This window comes from Theropithecus gelada, chromosome 2 (genome assembly GCF_003255815.1).
Source record: "Theropithecus gelada isolate Dixy chromosome 2, Tgel_1.0, whole genome shotgun sequence".
In the NCBI taxonomy this organism is placed as follows: Eukaryota; Metazoa; Chordata; class Mammalia; order Primates; family Cercopithecidae; genus Theropithecus; species Theropithecus gelada.
In genome coordinates, this window is record NC_037669.1 from 171,510,667 (window position 1) to 171,535,744 (window position 25,078).

General features: G+C 36.7%; 1 protein-coding gene across 1 annotated transcript in view; it reads left to right on the plus strand.

Moving 5' to 3' along the window:
* The window catches only part of RARB (retinoic acid receptor beta), a 767,875-nt gene that overhangs the window by 91,202 nt on the left and 651,595 nt on the right, over positions 1-25,078 (plus strand). The gene's annotated exons all lie outside the window — the stretch shown is intronic.

Below are 25,078 nucleotides of genomic sequence, written 5' to 3' on the forward strand. Positions count from 1 at the left end.
TCGGTTGATCTGCCTCTCTTGGCCTCCTAAAGTGCTGGGCTTACAGGTGTGAGTCACCGTGCCCAGCCCGTGTCATTAGTCTTTAGGGAAAACCACAGTCTACTTCACACCCACTAGAATGATTATAACAAAAAGATGAAGTAAGTATTGGTGAAGATGTGGGGAATCTGGAACCCTCATACATTGCTGACGGAAATGCAAAGTGGTACAGCTTCTTTAGGAAACAGTTTGTCAGTTTTCTGAAATGTTAAATATAACATTAACATGCAACCCAGCAAGTCCACACCTAGCATGCTATGCAAAAGAAAGGAAAACATATATCCACACAAAGGCCTCAAGGTGAATGTTCAGAATAGCATTGTTCTTAGTAGTTAAAAAAATAAACATTTGGATTGTTTTCATCAACTGGTGAATGACTAAACAAAAGATGGTACATCCATACAATGGAATATTATTCAGCAATGCAAATGAACACATTACTAATACATGCTGGTTGAACTAGACCCTGATTTGGTTGAACTTCAAAAACATTTTCTAACTGAAAGAGACCAGATATCAAAAGACCTTATATCGTAATCTTTATTTCTATGAAATACCTAGAAAATGCAGATCTGTAGAGACAAAGTAGGTATGAGTTGCCTGGGAGAGAACAGGAATGAACTGCAAAAGAGAAAGTGGTATCTTTTTGGGGTGATGGAGACATTTTAAAACCCCATTCTGGTAATGGTTGCGTAATTTTGTAAATTTACTGAAAATCATTAAATTATACACTTCTAACAGGTGAATGTTATGGTATGTTAATAACATCTCAAAGCTGTTAAAAATATTGTGTAAAACTTAGACTAGGGCTGGGCACAGTGGCTTATGTCTATAATCCCAGCACTATGAGAGGCCGAGGTGGGTGGGATTGCCTGAACCTCAGGAGTTCAAGACCAACCTGGCCAACAGGCCAACATGGTGAAACCCTGTCTCTACTAAAACTATAAAAATTAGCCAGGAGTGGTGGTGGGCACCTGTAATCCCAGCTACTCGGGAGGCTGAGGCAGGAGAATCGCTTGAACCCAGGATGCAGAGGTTGCAGTGAGCCAGATCATGCCATTGCATTCCAGCCTGGATGACAGAGCGAGAGTCTCAAAAAATAAAAAATAAAAAATAAATTAAAAAAATAAAACTTAGACTGATGGAACTCAAAATTGTAGAGTTTTGTGGGTAAGAGAACTGAATTTGGTACAGTATGATTTCCTTCATCCTCACTGTGTGGCTTCTGGAAATTACTTAGCCTCTCAGTGATTTATTTTACTCCTCTATAAAATGGCAATAAGAATATGTCCCTCACAGTAATTTTAAGAAAATTGCAGGAGATAAACAGTACTTATCACACAATTAACACATTGAGAGCTTAATAAATGTCAACTCCTACTACTATGATGATGATGTAGAGGCATTGATCATAATATTTCACTCCTTTTTGGATCAAAAGTTCTTAACCTTCGATGACTGTCCTTGTTCCCAAGATTTGGTATTGAGTTGTGTTAAGTTTAGCCTAAAGTTGCCTCCTTGTGTATGTGAAGTTCAGCCTAAAAGTTTCTCCATACAAACTGAACTATAATGGAAATGCAGATGTGAACAGACTGTAATCTACTCTTCTGGAAATCATCGAGTTTTGACTAATCGAAGATGGCCAACTGTTCAAACTCTGTTCAAATAAGGCGAACACCAAGCTGTAACCAATCCGGCTGTTTCTGTACCTCACTTCCATTTACTGTACGTCTAAAAGGACCTAGAACAGTGTGCTCTTCTAATTCCTTATCTGACTTCTAATTTTACTATTCTTCATGGTGCCTTTAATTTCTTCTCATCAGACTTTTCGAAGTGCTGTCTCTAGCAGTTTCCTCTTTCTGCTCATTTACAACTTCCAGGGTGCTGCTGAACTCGGAACAGTCTTGATACAATTGTGTAAAAAGTCCAAAATGGCAAAATGAAGGTCTGTGGTCTCTGCCTACAAATTAAAATATGCGGGTTTTAACATGTTCATTTTGTAATAACCTTGTTGGGCACTGCTTATTGAGTTAAATTTCTCTTTGAGAGGTTGGGAGGTTGCTAGTCATACAAACCAAAGAGAATGAATTTAAGATTATTTAAAAATAAAAAACAATTGCATTAGTTTTCAATAACACTAACAATGTGAACTAGCTGTTAGCCAAGTGTTTTCTTGAAGAGGTCCTGCTGGGACTACTTTTAATTTGGCAATTAGCAGCACTATTTGCATAGAAATAATGTGTTGAAGTCCTTAAAAACAGTCCACCTCTATCCCCAATTAGGGCCAATTTCCAATGCAAATCTTGTTAATCCTTCTAAATTGTAGAACAAATATTTCCTTAATATATAATGGAAAGTTGGTATTGCAACCAGCTCAGAGAGGATAATCACAGATTTAAAATGAGAAAACTTCAAGAAATCTAAATATTATATTAAAAATGGTAGTCTTTCCCATACCCATTTCATCTCCAATTTTCCAAATCTCCCTTAAACATTGTAGCTTTAGCCGTTAATTTTGTAAGGTTGTGGAAGTTAGCTTAAAACTGGGAATTTAAATAATCTACTCCAATTATCTCATTTTCCAGACAAAGAACAAAGAGAGGGTGATATGGCCCTGTCCACGGTCAGAACACTTGGCAGCTGCCCTAGACTATAGAACTCTTCTCTCCTGACTCTCAATTTTGTTTTCCATCTACTATACTGTGTTAAGTTCCATTTTTGGTTATGCCACTGTGGCTTCCATTCTGTCCTCAGTTCCACAAGTCTTTAAACTCCTCGAAAGAGCCAACTTTCTGTCTGTGGTTCAGCTTTTATCAGTCATTAGTCTCTCTCACCTTTGTCAATCAACTTCGAATTGGATGCTGCATTTATAGAGCATTCTCAAGAACCAGAGTGAGACAGTCCTACATAATTGATATGATTGGAGTGTCAAATTGAAGTCCTTTTGCTCCTAATTGGCTCTCTTAAGCTTTCTATGGCATCACTTCCCCTCATACTGGCCAATAGTTCCACTATGATAGTCATGTCTTTAGGTCAAGGCTTGCTGGTGCAGAGGCCTACAAAACCCAAGCAGGTCAAGGTGGCACCTGTCTGTTCTATAGACAATGATTACTAATCTCTTAACTAGTATATGCTGGAAGAGAATTCTGAATTTTTTTTTTTTTAACACTAGTACAAGCAGTTTGAATATAGCCCATGAGACTATCAGTTCCTGACTCCTTTAAATTCATTCATTACTGCACTCCAGATGTACACATTGAGATCCTGCTGTATGTTCAGCACCATGCTACCTACTTCTATAGCTGAAAAAATGGATTTTATCCCAGTGTAATGAACTTCTCTGTATCACTCTGTTCCTTAAAGCTAGAGTGACTAGAAGAAAGCACTACATGCTACTGTTTTCTTCCACTATCACAGAAAATCAGCCCTGCTCCAAACTCTGGAGCACGTTTTTGTCTTTAATTATATAAAAATGAAGCAATCCTGCGATAAGCGTTTAGGTGACCTTGCACCAACACAGCCCACCACAGGTCCTTCTGACCACGTGCCTAGTGTTTACCAATGAGCTTCCTGCCTCGCTCTTCACATCAACCTTTGTTCTTTTCCATGTCTTATCTCAGCACCCAATCAGCAAGGAGGTCCCCACTCATATCCTCTTAACTCTCTTCCTGCATAGTCTAGCCCAGACCTCAGTATCTCCCCAGAGAGCTACACTAGTCCTCATCTTCAGCAATGCCCTCTACTCAGACTAAATTTATCTGGACCTAGACTAAAATGTCAAATAGGAAAAATGTAATAATTTGGTAGGATAATCTCTGCAGTTAGCAATCCAATGCAGCAATAATTAGACCACGCAGAATCCTAAGAAATTATGCATTTCATATACCCTGATTCTAGGATTAAGCAATTCATGATTTGCTGACTTGAAGTTTACAGACTGATGCATGCTTACCTGCCCAACGTTGTTTTATCCCTCATAGATCTCAGCAGACAATACTGTCCTGGGGTCAAGGATGCAGTAGAGTCTCTAGGTCTGCATGCTAGACCCTTGGGGCTAAGACAAGTTTATTTTGCTAAGATGTCATTTCTCCATGTGTAAAATATACCACTGCCTTATATAGGAAAGTAGTTTATGAAAGCACTTCTAGTATCAAGTGTTAACATAGCCTCTAGCATTCAACCCTGGTTCAAATCCTGGTTCTGTCACTGCCATCTGTGTAAACCTGTGAAATGGAGGTAAAAATGGTTGAATGAGGTAATATTTATCAAATGTGAAGTACAATTCCTGGCACGTAGAACTGCATGTTGGAGAAAAAGATGCTGATGATGGAGATTTTAGGTTTTTGCCTCTGCATTCTTTATCTTCAGGGAAGAGAAAATAATGAAAGCTAATGTGTATCAAGCAATTAGACTTTTCCAGGTATTGTGCTGAGTTCATATCAAGTCATTTAATCCTCACAGCAGTCCTGGGTCATAGGTATTTATAGGAGGTGTTTATTGTCCCCATTTTAGAGATGAGGAAACTGAGTTTGACAGAAGTATCCTGTCAAAAGTCACACACAGCTTGAAAGAGCTGGATATACAAACAAGGAATCTGCCTCGAAATCAATACACTTAACCTCTGTGCTGCCTCATGGTGGTAGAAAGAAGAGAAGTGTAGAAGACGGGTCAGCCCAAAGGTTGATCAAGGGAAAGGAAGGCTAGGGTAGGCAATTTACAAATTTGAGTTTAAAATACAGAGCTTTGCAATTTATAATAGAAAGACTAAGTGTTCATTGCTACTGCTGTCTGCTTCCAACTCTGCTGAACACGTCTCACTGAAAAAAGGGGTTGGGGGAGGGCGTCTCAGGGTTGTAGATGCTTAGAGTCTTCATGGTCAAGTTGGCTGGGGATAATAAAATCTTGGGACAGCTAGAGAGGACTACATTTATCAGAAAAGTAATTTAGTAATCATGAATCAAAAAGCTTAACTGACAAAGAGACTGTATTTTTTCTTTGTTCTTGGATTCCTTATTTGTATCCTGCCAACTTCCCTAATGATGACTTGCAGCAGGTTACAACAAAGGACACACAAACAATAGACATGTTCAGACAAGGGTAAAAGGTCAAGAGACTGGGTATTTGAGCTATCCATTTAGCACATTATTTTTCCAGCTGAGAAATCTACTGCAAAACTGAACCAAGATCAGAAAGGTGCTTCATAAATATATAGGTTAATTCTAGCAATATATTTGAAGTGCTTAGATAGCAAACCTCTCTGTATTTCACTATAATGGCCCAGCTTAATTTGTCATCTTTCTTCCCCCTTAAAGCATTGCTGAGACTTTAAGATACTCATTGTGAATTAATTTGGGATTTGGCATAATAACATTAATCATGCTAAAAGAATTCATTTGACAGTAATGCAGTATAATTAGTGATGTACTAAATCCATTGAGATCTACCAATAATTATAGAATCGTTATTTTAAAACCTTATATAGGCACTCTTTTTTCTTTTTCTTTCTTTTTTTTTTTTTTTTTTTTCTTTTCTATTTTGAGTCTTCAACATGTAGAGGCAAAGCTCTAGCTCTGACAATTTGCCTTTTGAGATACTGGGCAAAGGTAACAAGAATAAACCTCAGTGGACTTAGCACTAACCATAGAAACCCTTTGCTTAGGGCAAGGTATAAGAATTACCTTAAAGAGGACTGTTTAATCCTGAAGACAGCTGGCTGAATCACGTGGAATTATTAGGAAGTCTTGTGAACATAAACCGGCCTGAGCAAACCCAGAGTTTAGTAGCTTATGAAGCTTAAAGACTGGTAGAGCATGAAGAAATAACTAGAAATTCCTGTTCCTAGATTGTGGTGAATGTTTAATCTTCTTTAAAAGTACTAACAGTGAATTTGGAGTGGGAGGAAGTGAAGAGGATTGTTTCTGTGGTTGTAGATTTTTACATATTTCAACAGAATGAAATCATAGAAATTAACAGGTGAAATAATATCATTTTACATAATTAAATCTGTGATCTATTAAGGTTGTATGGCTTGTTGAAGTATGCAATCTGGTGACCCAGCCAGGTCTAGACTCCAAAAGTCTGCACTCCAAAAACCGTAGTCTTCTAGTCATAAACTATTTTTTTTTTCCTACGAGAGGCATCCCAGAAATAAACTCTCTATTTTTGCAGGAGTTTGGAATCGGCAATTCTTAACAGGAGTTCCTAGAGAGAAGTAAGCCTTCAATTTCGTAAGGTATCTTTTGCATCTAAAATGGTAATAACTATGTACCATCTTTGATAAAATAGTCATTCAAATGAATTTCTATATTCTTTAGCTCAGCTGAAGAATTGATTGAACTTGGACTCTAGAACAGGACAGTCAAATAGGATTTTCTGTGACACCAGAAATGTTTCATACCCGTGCTGTCCAAGATAACTTTCTGTGACAATGAAAATGTTTATATCTGTTCTACTCAGTGTGGTAGCCAGTAGCTAGATATGGCTGCTGAGTACTGGAAATATGGATAATGTGAGATGAAGTAAAATTTTCATCTTTTTCTTTTAATTAACTTTAAAGAGACAAATATGGCCAATAGATGTCATATTGGACAGCATAGCTCTGAATATTTTTACTCAGTATATAAAGCTACATCACAGTTGTGTCATATGTTATACTGTTGATGTCAATGAGGTTATGCTTCTGCCTTTGAGTATGACTGAATGTTTTAGTCTCAATCTTGTATTTTGGGAGGAGTATAGCATTGTACTTTCCAGGGCATGATCTGTAGGGTCCGAGCTCAAAACCTAGCTCTACCGTGTGTGGACTCAGGCAAGTATCTTAACCTCTTGTGGGGTAATACCCCTCACCCTTATAGGGGTGCTATAAAGAGTATAGATGAGTAAAGGAATTAATAGATGTGAATTGCTGAAGATGATGCCTGGCACATAGAAGATGGTGAATACATGGTAGTCGACCACTATAGACAATGCAAGCTTGTATCGCCTGTTCCTGGGCTGACCACCACCACTGTTCCCTGCCCCTTCACCCATATTCTTTGGCACAAATGAGCACCTGGTAACAAAAGGGAAATCTTGGCATTCTCATTTTTCTTTTCCCAGCCCTCTCATATGCATTAACCAGTGAAATGAAACAAAAACTATATCCTCACAACTTCACGCCCTACTTGGCATACTCAAGGTACTCAAATATTTACTAAAGGAAAGAAGATGTCATTTTCCCTTTTTAAATATACTATTAATTGCAAAATACTAGTTATCACATAAAAATCCAGAAAATATGACAAACTCCATTATTCACAGTTTGGTTTACAGATTGTTAATATTTTGCCATTTTGTTGTAGATATGTCCTTGAAAAGAAATCTCAGGCCTGGCACGGTGGCTCAAGCCTGTAATCCCAGCACTTTGGGAGGCTGAATACAGAGGGCTGCTTGAGCTCAGCCTGGGAAACATGGCAAAACCCTGTCTCTACAATAAATACAAAATGTAGCTGGACATGGTGGTGCATGTCTGTGGTCTCAGCCGCTCTAGACGCTGAGGTGGGAGGAATTCTTGATCCCAGGAGATCGAGGGAGGCTGCAGTGAGCTGAGAGCTCAGCATTGCACTCTGGCCTAGGTGACAGAGCCAGATCCTGTCTTTAAAAAAAAAAAAAAAAAAAACTTCTCATGGCATATGGTTTTGCAACCACCTCTACTCCTTTTGAAATGCAGCAAGCTATTAATAGAGATCTCTGTCTTAGTATTTTCAGGTTCAAAACTTTCAGTAGCTTACTCTTGCCTACAAAATACCTTTCATGTGAAATTGGAGCATTCGTTATTCTACAATCTCATTCCAATTTTCTCAACCTTTCCATTTGTGGGCTTGTCTCCTAACTAGCTTGTATTTACCAACATGTAAGTTATTTTGGTTTTATAGTGACTTGTCCTTTGAAGTTGATGTCTACTATCTCTAGGAACACACACAGTCCTGTCTGTAACAGAAGCACACAGTAGGTGATCTGAGAATACTTCCTTGCAAAGTGAACTTATTGTTGATAACTCACAAGCCTTTGGCATTTATAGAAAATATGATCTTTGTCACATTTTTAAAATTTCAGTTTCTTAATGTTCTTTGATTTACAGGATCCTAATACTGAGTTTTGTTTGACCAAAGAGAATGAGGCAAAGCAGTAGGATGCTTAGTAGCAATAAGACACTTAGTTTACATTAAACATTAGGGAAGAAGAAGTTAATAGTAAGGTTGAGATAGATTGCAGTGGAGAGTGTGTAAAATTGAAGCCTACTTTTAAAAGTATAGGGTACCATGTGAATATCAAAGTATTGTTTCAGAGGAACTAATTTATTCTCCACAACTTGCTAAATTATGTGGTGCTTTAAATACAAATGGCAACAGTTTTGCCATCAAATATAGGTTCAACTGAAGAGAGATTGTTGACCCGCAAATATATCTGAGTTGAGAAGTGGAACTATTGTCTATAGGTAGTGCTAAAATATCACCTGAAATGTAGTGAAATCACCAGGACTTGATAACTTATGATATAGCTGTTAAGCAAAAAGGATGAGTTAGTGATGCTTCGAGGTGTTTGAGGATAATTGAGAAGCTGGGGGTGGTAAGGAGAAAGATGGAAGTTGAGAGCTACTTGCAGTAAGAATGAGGAGTTTGATTTGAGGTATATCATAATGGAGATGACACCTGGACAGGCATAAATAAAGGTATAGCATGCCCTTACAAATCAGAGCTTCTGGGTACTATATTCTAGGCTGCTAGAAGAACAAACTATATTGTTCAAATAGTTGTATAGTTATAATAAATTCCCCAAATGAGGTTTAATATATATACTCCCATTAAGTTATTCACAAAACAAATGTGCTCATCTTAAGAAATTAAGTGAAAAGACTAGTTTGAGTGTTTTCTTTTATAACTCAGCTGAACTTCCAAATGAGTCATTAGGGCTGATTTCATTAATTTAAAGTACACGTAAGACTCTCAAAGATGGAGAAGAATGGATTCCTGTCATCTCTGCCTAGTTAGTACCCCAGCATGGCAGCTTGATCCAGTAATGTTACTTTAACCTCACACATTCTCAAATTATACTTCTTTTTTGTGCAGAACCATTTTTGTCCTTATAGTGCCAAATATTTCATCCAGTATCTTTGTTATCCAGTAAAACTCTTAGATTTGCATTACAAAATTAGAAAAAAAGTAAAACCTGAAGATTTCCATGCCACAGTTTAACTATCATTAAATGTATTTATCTTTATATAGGAATGTCTTAATTTGTTCTGAGTTCCTTAGTTCTGAATCTCAGAGTAAGTTTGTATTCCATTGTTTCTAAAAGGATACTTTTTTTAAAAAGCTACAAATAAGGAATTTGTATCTTATAAGGCAATCCTGTAACTCATGTGGTTTCTGCACAGCAATGGAATGCAGTTACCAAGATTTTTGTCTTTGGTTAGGGATGTATTGAGATTGAAAGCTCTATGTGACATCTGCTTAATTATCAGCCCTTAAAAATTTGGGTATCTTCAATAGTTCAGGTAAGAGTTGAAGTGTATAGCTACAGCCCTAGAAAATGCAAAGAAGCCTGTGGCTTTTAAAGTTTGTGTAGCCAAGAACTATTCATACCCTCAACACATACTAAGAAACACTGTTACTCGTAATTGATCAGTGTATTATTATATAGACTCACCAGTCTATTTTTTCCCTCAATATGCTAATCTTGTTAAAGTGTATCTTTTAAAGTAGAATCACTGATGCTGATTTTGGCATGCTTTCAAATGAGTTGGTGTGAGTATATGCTAGAAATTTTTCATGTTTTCAGTATACACTAATGCCAACTGGCAGAGAGTAAGAACATTTACTGTGCTCTGCCGCAAAGGTGACAAACACGTGTCAAAGGATTACTTTGTTTCCTGTAATGCAGATGTATTCCCAAACCAAATCCTTACCATCTTTGCACAATGAGATTGCTTTATTGTTGGATCTAATAGGAAAGGAGACACCCAAGGGGTTATAAATATTTTTGAACAGAGCATTTCAAGTCGAAGTTAACGTTTTCTGAGAGTAGAAAATCAATTCACAAAAGCAAAATTCACATGGTAGAATTTTGAGGTCTAAGTGGGTTTATGCCATTGTAAGTCAGTAGGTATAAAGTCAATGTCAATTGTAGGTGTTTCCATTGCTTATGCAGTACCATAAATGAAGGGGTTAATTCATCCCTTATAGAAGTATCTCTGGTCTTGGTGGACTGGATTTCAAAGATCACATGACTTTTGTACCAAAAGGGTGATCCATCTATTATGTACCAAAATTGTAATTCATACTTACAATCAAATATTACCCATTCTGTAAGGAAGACACCATGCTTTAACTTCCAGTGCGCCATCAAACCAAGATGGAGAGACCTAGGTGCAGCAAATGAATCTGCCACCTGAAATGTGTTGCACTTAAAGGAATCTTTTGTTTGAATAGATTATTTTTCTTAGCTAAATGATGGATTATTCCTCCTTGTTCTGTAATCTTAATTATTTTTACATTTAGACTCGACTTCTGAAAGTTCTTTTTTGTGGTTGTGTTTTTTCCACTTTAAGCTTCTCAGTAAAAAGTGCTATTTCATTGTCTGCTTATGCTTTTCAGGGTCTTTTACAGTAGCCAAGTAAGGCCTGTATATCCCTCCACAGACAGATACTTGGGGATAATTCACTTTCTCAGCTACCAAATCCTCACTTAGATTCTCTCCAATGATAAGACAATTTTTCTTCCACTTAGAGGTTCTCTTGTTTCTTAGATTATATGTAGTGATTCTAAATAATATGGCTTAAAAAGCATCCTTATTTCATATTAGTAATTCCTAGAAATTGGGTTGGTTTGAAGAAAGCAATTATGTACTTAGATACACCAAGCCTTGAAACAGAAAAGAAAGAGAATATTTTCACTCAGAGATGATCACCATTAGTATTTTGATCGTGTTTTCTCCTGGTGTTTATTGCATACATTGAAATGTCTATTGTGTTTTAAAAAGGAGCTTTAGAAAAGATACCATGTAAAAGTAATGAGATAATGATATGAATAGTTTTCCTACTATTATCTTGCCAAATTTTTAATATCATTTGAAAATATGTTTAATTAGGAAACAAATGTATAAACGGAACGTATTTTCAAATATTTCAAGAGGAAACAGAACAACAGGTTACTAATGGAACCTCCTAGGAGATGAACCCGGGTACTAGCCTTACTTAATATTTTAATAAATGATTTAGAAGTTAGAGTGCATAGTGAAATCTCTGCGTTTGCACATTACACTAGCTATTCTTATGGATAAATTATAGGAAGATCTAACCATGCTCAGAGTAAGCAGAAAAGTGACCGATGATATTCAATAAAAATGCATTTTAAGGGGAAAAATGTTCTGAGCTGTAGTTTATAATATGGTTTTAGAAATATCACTTATGAAAGAGCAAAGAGTGGTTTTATTCTACCTAAAAATGTTTTTTAGCAAAAAAGCCACCATAGACTGGTCATTATTCATTCATTCTGCAAATAATTGGCGAGTCCCCTTACATGATTATAAACGCCATACTAGATTCTGAAGATATGGGTACAAAAGAAACAACAGTAATTTGTGGCTCATTTCTAGCAGCTAAGCTGTTAAATTCTTATTCCTCTCTACTTTTTATTTGGTCTCTGAGATCTGCCCCCCTAGCGCTTCTAGAGGGAGCAGAGCTTCCCAGCTGTTGTCAATGTGGCCTGGCTGTAATGCCTGGGCAGTACTGCTACATAAGCTGCTGTTTTGAGTTGACTCCTTTAAAAAAAATTCTTAACCATGATAAAGAACTTAGTAATTACGAAAAGTAATTCTTAACAATTCCAAAGAATAATGTGTATCTTGTTTTACCTATTTTAACGCTGTTCTTAAGAGTTTTTTCTCTTGTTTCTGATTGTTAAATGATTTGGTACAGAGTATGATAGCTCAGTAAGTGATAAATCTGGATATTTTATATTTTAAAGGTCTATTGACAATATCCTGCAACTTCTTTTGATGTGAAATATATTAATTTGAATGGAAAAATAATAGAGGGATTTTTTTATTGGTCATACTGCCTAAGAACATTCTAACACACAAAGTAGAAACAGGTCTATTAAAACAGAATTAATGACAACAAGAAATATAAAGGAAAATTAACGCAACAGCTGTCTGAATTTAGGCAGGATGTAGAGAGCTCTCCTTTGAGGGCTGCTTTTGAGGAGTCTTATTCTTTTATGATTCTGAATGAAAGGGAAGTGGATTAGAGGTGGGATGCATCCAGGGGCATAAGCTTTACCACCATTAACTGCGTTTGTGAGTACTGCTAGAACTGCAAAATATAGTTATACCTAGCATCATAAAATTCTTAACAATATTCCCCAAACCAAAGTAACTTCAATTCACAATCATGAGATAAAACCAATGAAAGCCATTCAATAGGGCCTTGAATCTTGCTTTGTTGTAAATTCCATTATAGCAGGTGCTTCCTTATCTCTCCTTCAATGTTTTATCCCCAATGCCTGACACATAAGAGGAGTTCTACTAATATTAAATACATGCTTATCTATCAAACATTTATATAGTGTCTACTATGTGCCCAACACGGTTCTAAATGCTTTTCAAACATTACTTAATCCTTATAGCAATAATGTAAGATATGCACCCTAATAAAAATGAGGAGACCTGGCCAGGCATGGTGGCTTGTGCCTATAATCCCAGCATTTTGGGAGGCCAAGACAGAAGGATTCCCTGAGGCCAGGAGTTAGAGACCAGACTGGGCAACATAGTGAGACAGTGTCTCCACAAAATTTTATTTTAAAAATTAGCCAGGTGTTGTGCCCATTTGCAGTTAGCTATTATTGTGCCATTGCACTCCACACTAAGTGACAGAGTGAGATTCTGTCTCTGAAAAAAGAAAAGAGGAAATTTAAACACTAAGAAGTTAAGTGATTTGTTCAAGGTCACACAACTGTTAAGTATAGAAGCTGCAATTCAAACCCAGACAGTCTGGCTTTACAGTCTATACTTTTAAGTACTCTGCTATGCCTCGTTGAACTGCATATATTCTAGGGAGAGCCATTGGTTCATATTATTAGTGTCTCCAGTCTCCATGCATATATTTTTAAAATGTTTTAAGTGTAAGTGTAGTTTTTAAGCAATTATTTCTCTCTGCTGCCTGAAAATTTCCTATTCCTCCAACTACACGAGGCAGAGGTTATACTTCTTGGCATGTCACTTAAGGTTTTTCCTATTTGGCCCTATTTCCTACCTTATTTCTCTGTACTTCCCCTATAGCTAGGGTACAAGATGCATAAAATACCTCAATGCTCTCAATAGGCTGTTCTGTACCTCAGTGCTCTTTACTTCCCTTTGCCCAACCCCATTTTTATCTTGGCCAAGTTCTGTAGATTCATCAAGACCAGATTAAATGTCACCTGGTAAAGTCTACAGAGAATTATCTAATTTGTAGATATAATGCAGAGTACAGCAAAGTATCTGGTACAACAGACTGATAGGTACAGTCACAAGACTTTGCACTGAACAAGTCCTATAGACCTCACAACGTGTCTTTGCAAGCACCTGTGCACATGTGTTCACACCCTTTTATGGCATCCCATAGTCTGTGATATAAATGGTGTCACTTAGACTTGATCAGTGCCACTGCCATAGCAATACAGGGCAAACTTGCTAGCAAATAGTAGGCGCTCAACAAGGTTTTGTAGAATGAGAGTGAGGTAGTTACTTGTGTTCACAAGGCCAGAGAGTGTCAAGTGTGACTCTGCTTCTGTTAGTTGTTTGGTGAGTAGTGACTATGCAGCCAGTTTCCAGACTTGTTCCTAAACTTACATCTCCTCCCACAAAACTTGATTTGATAGAAAAATAGAGGTGATTCCAACTGAATGCCAAATGCCATCTTTGGATACCTTTGATTTCCATGACAAATAGAAACTCCCAACTTGGGGAGCCTGCTTGGAAGAAAAAGTGTTTTGATTTGTTTACCTGGTCAAAGTACCATATGCTCTAATGAGAAAGCAGTGACGGGCTTCAAAGTTTGGCCCTTTCACTCAGGATGCTTGGAGGCATGTCCTGGATCTATAGGGCAAGCAGAGAAAAAGGGGAGGAAGCAGTAACTCCTAGAAGTGTCTTGAAGTCACCATCCTAAAACTGGACTGGGCCCCTCTCCTGCTTTTAGCTCCCCTGCACCAGAATGGGGGATCTGGAAAAATCTGGCACTATGATATGAATAGTGTCCCTTAGACTTAGATTTTTGCAACAGCTCTCGTTTATGTAGGGACATCTACTACCAGAGTTGTTTACATTGCTAATACTTTTTAAATCATTTTTGTTGGCATTCAAATAATATTCAATAGCAACTCTAAAGTGCTCATTAGTGTACTCTACATATGCATATGCAGTTTTACACACATACCTATGACTATATATTGAATATTTCTGTTGTAATTTTACAGTAAGCTCAAAGTCTTCTATACGTTTATCACGGTTAAGTGGTTCTGACTTACCTAATTTGATGTTTTTAGAATTAGAAAAAAATGAGGGCCAATAGCATTGCTTTCAACAAGTTATTCAGAGAGGACTGTTAATAGAGGTTTTGATATGTGGCCAGGAAAATAGTATTTATTAATTAAGCAAGAAACATTCCGTGGGATTATATCCTAATTGTTACTTTTGTTGAGAAAACTACCACACTTACTTACAGAATTCACGGAGGTGCTAATCTCTGTTCTATTTTCTTTCTTTTCCTGCTCAGAAAGTAATTAATGATTATGGAAGAGAGAAAACCCACACAATTTATTTATGAATAAAATAGCCTTAAATGAGAAAACTGGTGGATTCATTTAAGTGAGCAGAAGAAATTTATCTTCTTTCAGAAAATGTAAATAAAATGTAACCCAGATTTGTGACATTTCAATGTATAGCTGTATTTTCATAAATAAGGGAAAAATGATTTTCTCAGGAGAAAACATAATTCAGCAGAAAAAATAAGTTGTTTATTTCCCTGTAATATGAATCTTTTTTTTAAAAAAAGGAACAAAAATATGCAAATCCTATAAAAACATTCCTTCAAATAACTCTGCATCTTTTTAGTCTCTGAAATGAGAATCGTTGGTTTTCAATTTGAGGAAAAAAAAACCAGTAACTATATTTCACTATACATTTTTTTACAGAGCTTCATGAAAATACTTGAAAAATGAATTTATTAGGAAACATATCTGATGTCTTCTACACTGTTTCTAAGCCAATTAAAACATTTCCATAAGTGCAGTTTTTGCACCCTGACAAGAAATTTTTCAAGAAGTGAGTTCAAATAAAATTGTGTTTTCAAACTCGTTAGCTTTGTTAGGTTCTTTAGTGAGTCTTGGCCTTCAGAGTTTTGCTTTTGCAGATCTGACCTCTTCCAGCCAGGAGAGGCAGTGAGGGCTGATGGGCAGAGCAAACGAGGACTCTATGCCTAAGACATACACTCACAGCTGCATTCTTCAAGAGCAGAAATTATTACAGCACTTGGAGAAAGAAACAAATGTTCTAGGAGGCCAGCCACCTTTATAAAATGGCCACTTTAACAATTTTTAAAGCAATTGACTTGAAAAATAAAATATCAATAAATAGACTTTTTGTGATCACTTTTCCCATAATCTTTTTATCTTTGTTTTGTATTGTGTAAGATGTAATGTAAAATAAGGAGGGATTGGACAAAGTATTAAACCAAAAAAAAATTGTTAGAAGTTCAAGTACACATACAAATAGAAATGCATTTGTATTTCTCTGTATATTCCAAAAAGGTAATCAACTGTATACATTCTAATAAGAAAATAAAAAAACTGTTTTTAATATCCTTGGAATCCTTATCGAACAATGTTTTGTTTTGTTCTGTTAAGCAGACTTCCCACAGCTTCTCAATGAAGTTCCCTTTGAAGAGCGTGATGATAAATAACAGCTTTTCCAATTGTTATTTTGCCAAAAGGTATTGTCTGCGGTTTTGTGTTCATCATGACTTGTGAAGTTCAGCTGTGTCCTTGGTACTAGCTAGCCAGAGGAGGGAACCGGCCAAGACAGTTCATTGTGGCTCTTCCTAGAGTGAAAATTCAAATGCCGTGCTTTTCCAGTTGTTAGTCTGAAAACTTCTTACCTACCATTCTGCTGAGGGGTTGGAAGAGTTACCGGCACATCTCAGGCTGAATCAGTGTAGCCCAGAATATTCTGGCAGGTTTTTCTGGTAAGAATAGCTCTTTTTCATGTAGTGTTTGGATGACTTTGAAGATTTAAATTACTTTTGTCTTTTAGTTACACATTTGCTGAGGGATCATACCATACACTATGAATTTCTTTTATGAAACTGAATTTGGTCTTGGTCTAGAAATTATATAAGAATAAGCCCCAAATCTCACCTCTGTTGATAGAAACGTCTGTCCTTTTGTAGTTTTATGCAAGAAACTGATAATTTCACACTGGTTATATTGTAGCTATATTTAGTTTTAGTAAAAGTTTTGGTTGTTTTCATATTCAAAGTATGAATATTTTTCTTCCTATAAATCAATTTTAATGTCTAAGAAGAAAATGCTTGGCCATATTCCTATATTGTTATGACCAAATGCCATTTTATTTCCAAGGTTTTTATTGAGAAATTCCCTGCACTGGAAAAAGTTTTTGAGTGAGCTATTATAAAGCATAAAATGAATTTAAAGCCTATGAATGACGACTATGATTTATCAAGCAGCAAAAAGCAAATTGGTACATTTAAAAGTTAATGGTATTTTGGAGTACCAAATTACCATGGGGATGTGACAGAAATAGTTTGCAATTCCAAAAAGCACCCTAAAGACTTGAAGTGTTTAACGAACCCTATCATGTGGTACTATAATGTTGGTTTACATCCCTTTTGGACTATGATTGCATTAACGTATGTTTTCCAGGGGTGGATATTTTTGAAAGGTGGCTGTTTATTAATGTTTTGTCATTTTCTTCATAAAGCTCAGTAATGCGCCGTAGCTGGCTGATTTAATCCATAAGGCACTTTCATACTCTGTTGCAGGTTTTAAACAGAAGTCAAATTGCTTTGTTACATTTAGGTATAGAACAAAGGCATTATGTCATCCTACATGTGTATATTAATATATCCCACTGAGCTCAAGTCGTTGAAAAAAGAAAACAGTACTTAATTTATTTCCTTCCCTGGTATATGACCTCCAAAGGCAAACAGAAGTCTTTAAAACACACACACACCCACACTCTGAGACACACTACAGCATTTTATGAAAACCTGAAAAATCTATCCTATTTCAGCTCTGTTACTTTGTGTCTGAGCCTTCTTTTGTATTGCTTCAACCCTTGCTCATACAATAGTCTGTTATGATTTCACAGCAGAAGTGGGCTTAATTTTAAAAATCTGTTGTGTTAATGTTCTGAAATATTCACACCCCTAATTCTATAGGCAAATATTGGAAAACTAGTTTTATGCTGATTTTTCACAATCCCTAGGACGTAGAATGCATTGCCATATGTTAGAGGAAGACGACTTATGATGGGAAATCGGTGGAGTGTTTTCAAGTAGGCCTGGCAGGATGAGAAAATCTTGTTAAAATTCAAAAATTGGATTGTTTGTTTCCACTTGCCTGTGTGATTACTCTAATATGGCATAATCGTAACTGAATTGCAACAACATGGCAGTCTGTTGGCTTATTTTTATTGCAGGCCTGTTGGCAGAGAGCTCTGTCCAATTGTTTATTGTTTCTACTCATGTTTAATCTTCTCTCATTTTAACCACCAATAAATTGGCACAGAGTAGGTGAATTTTGTTTCATGATATGTTAGGAAAATGTATAAATTGAAAACTTAATTTGAAGGGATCTGGACGTCTTCTGGAACTTCACCGTTTGAAAATAGTGTAGTTGCTGAGGATCCACAACATACCTTTTTAGGAAAGCCTCTTAGGTTTCCAGAATTATATTCTAGAGACACTCTTTGAAATGTGTTTTATGATTAGAAATTGTATCACCCCGTCCAAGGTCCATGTTTGTATAGAGTATGGAATGGGTGCAAATACTTCATAGATAGCATCACAATTTGGAGATGTGTGATGGTGATGGAACACAGAAATATTCCTGAGATTCTATTTTACAAATTAACATATTGAGTAGAAGAGTTTTCTAAATTTTACATGTTAGGGTCTCAGATCACACAATAAAATGAAAGACTATAATCTGTATATCTTCCCATGATACTCAACCTCAGATAATCTGTTTAAAAGTCACAGAATAGTATAGAGGATTGAAATCCAGAAAGGGATTTTTTCATATGAGCTTAACCAAGAGTCTTAACCGAGGCAGCTAACAATCAGCTCAAATGACTAATTTGATTTTCTACTTCTCTTCCTTAATCAGAATTCTGATAGAGGGATTAATTAGCAATAAAGCAACATGAGAAAGAGGGAAGGAAAATGAGGGCATAGATAATCCACAAACTATATATAATCATCTCTGCATAATCAAAAGTTAACTGTCATTAACATGACATTTGCTTTTAAAGCCAGGCAGAAAATTATGATTTTTGGCACTAACCTAATCTTTAATTATAGCACAGTACCATTCTTCCTTGTGTTAGTTCAGATAGCTATAAATTATATTAGTCTAGGGCTTTTGTGTCATTTCCTTTCCTTTTCCATGATTTATATAGTCAGAATACTGACCTATAATTAAGTGTACTTGAGAATGGTCTCCGGTTAATTAAATGCTGTGGAGTGTGTATGGTGTGCTTTGCCAAAATTCCGAAGGAAAAGGCCATTCCTGGGTTAAATATCTATGAGGAGCCTGGATAAGTGTTCAGTGCCAGTCATATATGACTGTTGAAGCTGTCATGAGAAATAAAAATGAAACTTTCTTGACTATTGTCTGTAGAAGAATATAACATTCATCTTTTTGTGTAATTTAAGAATATCACTTCAAAAAGTGATTGTCTCATATAAGGCATGTCCTAGTTTCTAATAACTGGTAAAGCAGATTTATTATATGGAAACGAAAATTAAAGTCGTGTCTTCCTTCTCTTTATTTTTGCTCTTTTATTTTTTCCTGTAACACATCTCCATTCTCTGCCAGAAACTAGTTGCCACTCAATTTGGTTCAATGTATGTTAGAGAATTCGCTTCTATGTGCAGTGCAGTATGCTGGAGACGGGCTATCAACACACCCAATTCTCTTGCATGAAGAGTCTTACCCTGGTGCCAAAACCTGCCCTGATTCCAGAGATAAGTTGAGACTGTCCTACTTTATCTTACTTTTCATCCTTACTACCCTTTCCCAGCAACGCTTCCCCACCCACATGTACATATGTGCCAGATGACATAAAACTCCTTTCCATTCCAGATCCCAAGGCAAATCCTAGGGCCTGGACCAACTGAAGGGGAAGGCAGGAAGCAAACAAGCAAGCAGTAGGGTGCGGTATGGGAAAGGCCCTCATTTTTCTGTGGTTTGGCTTAACAAAGGAAACTTTAGAACCGTTCAGGGAGACAGCATCAAAACATTTATTCAGGCAATTGCTCCTCACTGTTGGGGTATCCTTATACAGCAGAGGACACACACTGGCAAGTGGGTGGAGCGAGCCTGGGCCCACAGATATTGTTTGGCATGCAGAATTTTTTTAATAAAAAATGGGACAACACTTTAAAAATTAAGAGATTTTAATCCCAAATCTAGATTTGTTTGTTTCCTTTGAAAAATCCAGAAGAAGGCCAACAGGGTGTCTGTGTTCTCTGAGTTAAATCTGAGGAGGCTACACATGACAAGGGTGACTGTATTTACTGATGACTCACTTGATTCAGTACATTTCTTCCTGGTTTCTGTATGGATTGGAACGTGTACCCCCTGTGCATACATCTGCACACACACTCTCAATGATTTGCATGGTGGTGGTGGTGGTGATTGTTTGAGAGAGGGATGGAGAGCTTGAGAGGTGATTAAGATTAACCTTGGCCGGGCCAATGTTAAGATGAAAGAAGGGAGTGTATGGTAAGGTAGCCTTCCAGGTGTTAAGTCGAACCATATGAAATTGACACTTTTAGGTCAAAATCAATTGAACACTGGCAATTTTATATCTACAATCTATTTCCCTCACTTAAAAACATCTCCATATGACAGCCCTAGAGTTTTTCGTTGTGCTGTAGTTAGAGAACTGTATGTTTCCTTTTAGACTCCTAGGATTTCTGTGTGCCATGCTCCCATTTTACGGAATGCCTGTCCCTTTCATTCTGCCATAGATGTATTTATTGTTGTTGTTGTTTTCAGTCCAGTAGATGTTCTGTTTCTCATTTATTAAAGAATTTAATTTGCAGACAGGTTCATTTCTTTGTGATGCTTAGCTCCAATAACTCCAAACCCAGAGAGATTATTATACATATTGTGGTGAAATATACACAACATAAAAATAGTTAAAATGGTAAATTTTAAATGAACAATTAAGTGGCATAAAGCACATTCACAACGTTGAACAACTATCACCACTATCCATTTCTAAAACTTTTCTATCATCCCAAACAGAAACTGTGTACCCATTAAGTGGATCTACCTTCTCCCTGCCCTCAGTCCCCGGTGATTTTCATTCTATTCTTTGTCTCCATGAATTAGCCTATTCTAGGTATCTCACATAAGTAGAATCATACAATATTTGTCCTTTTGTATCTGGCTTATTTCACTTAGCATAATGTTTTCGAGGTTTATCAATGTTGTAGCATGTATCAAAGTTTTATTCCTTTTTAAGGCTGAATAATATGCCATTTTTCACATTTATCACATTTTGTTCATTTATCTGTTAATGAGTATTTTTGTTGTTGTTCTTGTTTGTTTGTTTTTTTAGACAGAGTCTCACTCTGTTGCCCAAGCTAGAGTGCATTGACGTGGTCTTAGCTTACTGCAACCTCTACCTCCCAGGTTCAAGTGATTCCCCTATCTCAGCCTCCTGAGTAGCTGGGATTACAGGCGTGCACCATCACATCTGGCTACTTTTTTGTATTTTTAGTAGAGATGGGATTTCATTGTGTTGCCAGGCTGGCCTCGAATTCCTGACCTCAAGTGATCTGAATGGGCATTTAATTTGTTTCCACATTTTGTGAACAATGCTTAAGTGAACTTTTATGTACAGTGTCTGTTTGAGTCCCTCCTTTCAATTCTTTTGAGCATATCCCTAGAAATGGAATGCTGGATCATTTGTTAATTCTATGTTTAACTTTTTGAGGAACTGTCAAATTGTTACATACTTTATAGAGGTGACAAACACCAGCTGCATTACATAGTCTTTTAAAATCCAGGTACAGTACTTACAGTACTTATTCTCTTTTATATTACAATAAAGCCAGGCTCTTCTTTTATTTTGCCATAGAAAATATTTTTTGGGTCAGAAAAAGGCAAACTCTTTTTAAATATTCTAGTCAAAGTGAGTTTCACTGGGGTCAAACTTAGATCAACACCATCGTTTTCTTTTTTCAAGCTCATATACAGCACATTTTGGTTTCAGATGAACTGTTCTGGTGATGAATTTTTACATTTTAATTCCTCTATGAAAACCATCATGCTGATGAGCATGTTCTTTGTGAAGCTAACAATTACACTTCTCTGGGCTTCCATTGTTCTAATACTGGAAGTTAATTTATTAGTACCCTACAATGCATTCTATATTAAAACTGCCTTTATGTAATCATACATAAACATGTGTGGTATGACCATGAATAATATACATAACACTGAGGAGGAAGTTCTCGATACAGTCTATATACACAAATAACATGTTGTACCATACATCTCCTTATAAGCAAACGTCACTCATTTTAGATAAATTTTGTGATTCCAATCAAAACAATGCTCTCACTCATTTAAGCACTCTTTAATGTTATTATGTAAATGAGCTCTGGGGATGACTGTGTAGAGTTAACGTAAGCCCTGAAACCCTTCAGTATTTATTTTAGTAGAAAAGAAATGTCATTTTTGGCAGTAATCTAGACACGTCTCCTTTAAATGGTGGCGGTGGTCTGTGTCTGCAATCAAAGGTGTGGCACGTCGCTTCATCTTTTCATAGTACAAAAGGAGTTTCATTTAACAATTTCATACTGAATAGTTCTTTCTATTCACCCATGGAAATAATGGGAACAGCTCAGTGGGTGGGAATTTCTTCATGGGCTCAAAAAGACTCAGGACTAAGATACAGGTCTGTGATGCTGGCGACGTAGAGAGGAGATTCAATGTGGAAAGGGAGGAATGATGTCTTTTGTTTAAAGACCTAAGTTAATTTCATTTCCTCTTTATACAACAAGAGAAGGGGATAGGAAGGATTTCATACCATTTTAGTTTTAAAAATAGTCATTCAAGTGAACTGCCTGGCGAAGCAACAACTCCAATTTCCTCTCCATCCAATTCCTTTCCTATGTTTTTTCCTTGTCTTGCATCTCTATGGCAATACTCCCCAGGGCACCCTCCTTTAGCTGGACCAAATTGAGTTCCTGTCCATGTGTGTTCTTAGAATAACCAGCCAATCTAACTTACCACATGCTGAGGGAAAGGCATGGACCATAGACTCCCATTCTGCTGCTTGGCAGTGACAAGAAGTGGGGAAAGCGTAGGCTCTGGAGTCACAAGGCTCAGGGATTGAGGTCGGCTTCAGTCCCTTACTGATGTTGTCAACTTAGGCAAGTCAGTTACCTTTTTGAAGTAGTAAGCTTTTCCATCTTATAGGTTCTTTGCGAAAAATATAGCAATTTAGGGAGAAAATGAGAGCTGGGACAAGGGAGAGATGGTCAGTGAGGTAAATTCATCCCAGATAATTCCTAAGGAACTTTTAAGAACAGGGCCAACCAACATTAAATTTTGAATCATTTACCATCCTATGTTGAAATAGAACTCTTTCCGTTACTATTAACTTGTATGAGGAAATTATTATTGTTATTGCTGATACTTTAATTTAGAATGGGGATAAGGTAAAGGAAAGGAGTTCGACTTTTGAACTAATAGAGACTGCAGAAAGGAATAGAAGGATAGAGGGTGGATAGGGAAATTCATCAGAATCAGAAAACTAAATAAAGTGATTATCCGGTAAATGGGGCTTTCCTTAGCATTCTTGGAGATATTGGACTAACTTTGGGTTGACAATTTTTATTATGTCTAAAGGATACTTTCAAAAAATATAATTCTTTCTTAAATATTTTAATGTAAAAATATGAGACAATCCAAATAAAAGGCAGTCCTTTTTTTTTTTTTTTTTTTTTTTTTTGAGACAGTCTCACTTCTTTGCCCAGGCTGGAGTGCAATGGCACAATCTCGGCTCACTGCAACCTCCGCCTCCCTGGTTCAAGTGATTCTCCTACCTCAGCCTCCTGAGTAGCTGGGATTACAGGCACTTGCCGGCATGCCTGGCTAATTTTTGTATTTTTAGTAGACAGGGTTTCTAAATGTTCAACCATGTTGGCCAGGTTGGTCTCGAACTCCTGACCTGTGATCTGCCCACCTTGGCCTCCCAAAGTGCTGGGATTACAGGCATGAGCCACTGTGCCTGGCCAAAAGACAGTCTTTTAAACAGAATAAAATAGCTGTATGAAAAATTCACTACGTTATCTTTATCTTTGCCTCATTTTTCTGTGGACTATAGAACACTTCATTCACTAACATTTTAGAATATTGAATCCAGATTCCATCTCCTCATAAAGCTAAGGATCCAGTCTCTATAAGGAAGTAGCTTGCCCAATTTACACAGTTGGGAGGCCAAAAACTTAAGTGTAAACTTAATCTTTTGAATTTGCAGTTCTCTTCTCACCTCATCAGATTTTCTCATGAGAAAGTGTTGCTAATCAGGATCCCAGGCTGAAACATGTATTTTTCCCCCCAGAGTGGGGAAGACATTTCCACAGCACAGAAATGATTTGGCCATATTGATGTGAAAGTTTTCTTAGATAATTTTTGGTCCGATGGGCTCATTTCACAGATGTTTTCATTTAAGTGTAGAAGAGTTAAGTGACTTGTTCAAGGTCATACAGCTATTATGTGGTAAAACTGGGATTGAAACCAGGTTTCATGGTTCCCGGTTCAGCTAAACATTCATTCATTTTAACACCTCCTGTAGGCTGTCACTGCATTAGGTGCTGGGATATAAAAATAAACCAAAATAGTTCTGTAACTATGCTCATAATTGTTAGAATTGGGAGGATGGCATCATCTAGAAAGAAATAATGATAAAAGTATCAAATCTTAAATTTGAAATGGGCCTTAGGGTTTATTTACTCTAATTCATATGTAAGGAAACGAGGCCCTCATCTGAAGAGGTGGCTTGGGATGAACACAGATATGAGGAATGTTGGTGTTAAGAGTTAACAAGACTTGATGGCTGACTAACCATGAAGGTTTAAAGATAGAGAAATCAAAGATATATAGAGAATTAAGAACTTGAGCACAGAATGATAAGCATGGACCTAGGAGTTCTGTGCCATCACTACCTAAGTGACCTTAGTCAAATCATGTAACCTCAGTTCATTCATCTTTGTAGTCAAGATCATTTCAATTCTGAGGGGTTTTTGAGTATCAAATGGTATTATGCTTGTTAAATACACACTATGTTGCCTGGCACATAGTAACTACTCAGTAAAGATTACTGTCAAGAGCATTAGTGGCATTGAGAGAGGAAAAAAAGTGAGGTATGTTGGTTTAGGGGAGTTCTTTCTCTATCAACTTATGGATTCAATATCTGAATCCGTAAGATTTCACAAAATCATCTAGAACCTGGCTCCATCATTTAGCTATTTTTCTTTTATCTTCCTGTTACCTCATTTTAAAAATTATTAATAAAAATGTAAGAGAAACAAGGTAGATTTGGGCTATCAAAAGTTTTGGAAAGGTCAATATTTGGAATAAGAATTGAATGAAAAATCCGTAGGAAGACCAGCTAGTACAATCCAAAGAAAGAGTGACCACTGTGGATTCTATGGCATATAGTCCATGAACTCCTAGTGGATGACACCAAGACAGTTTCT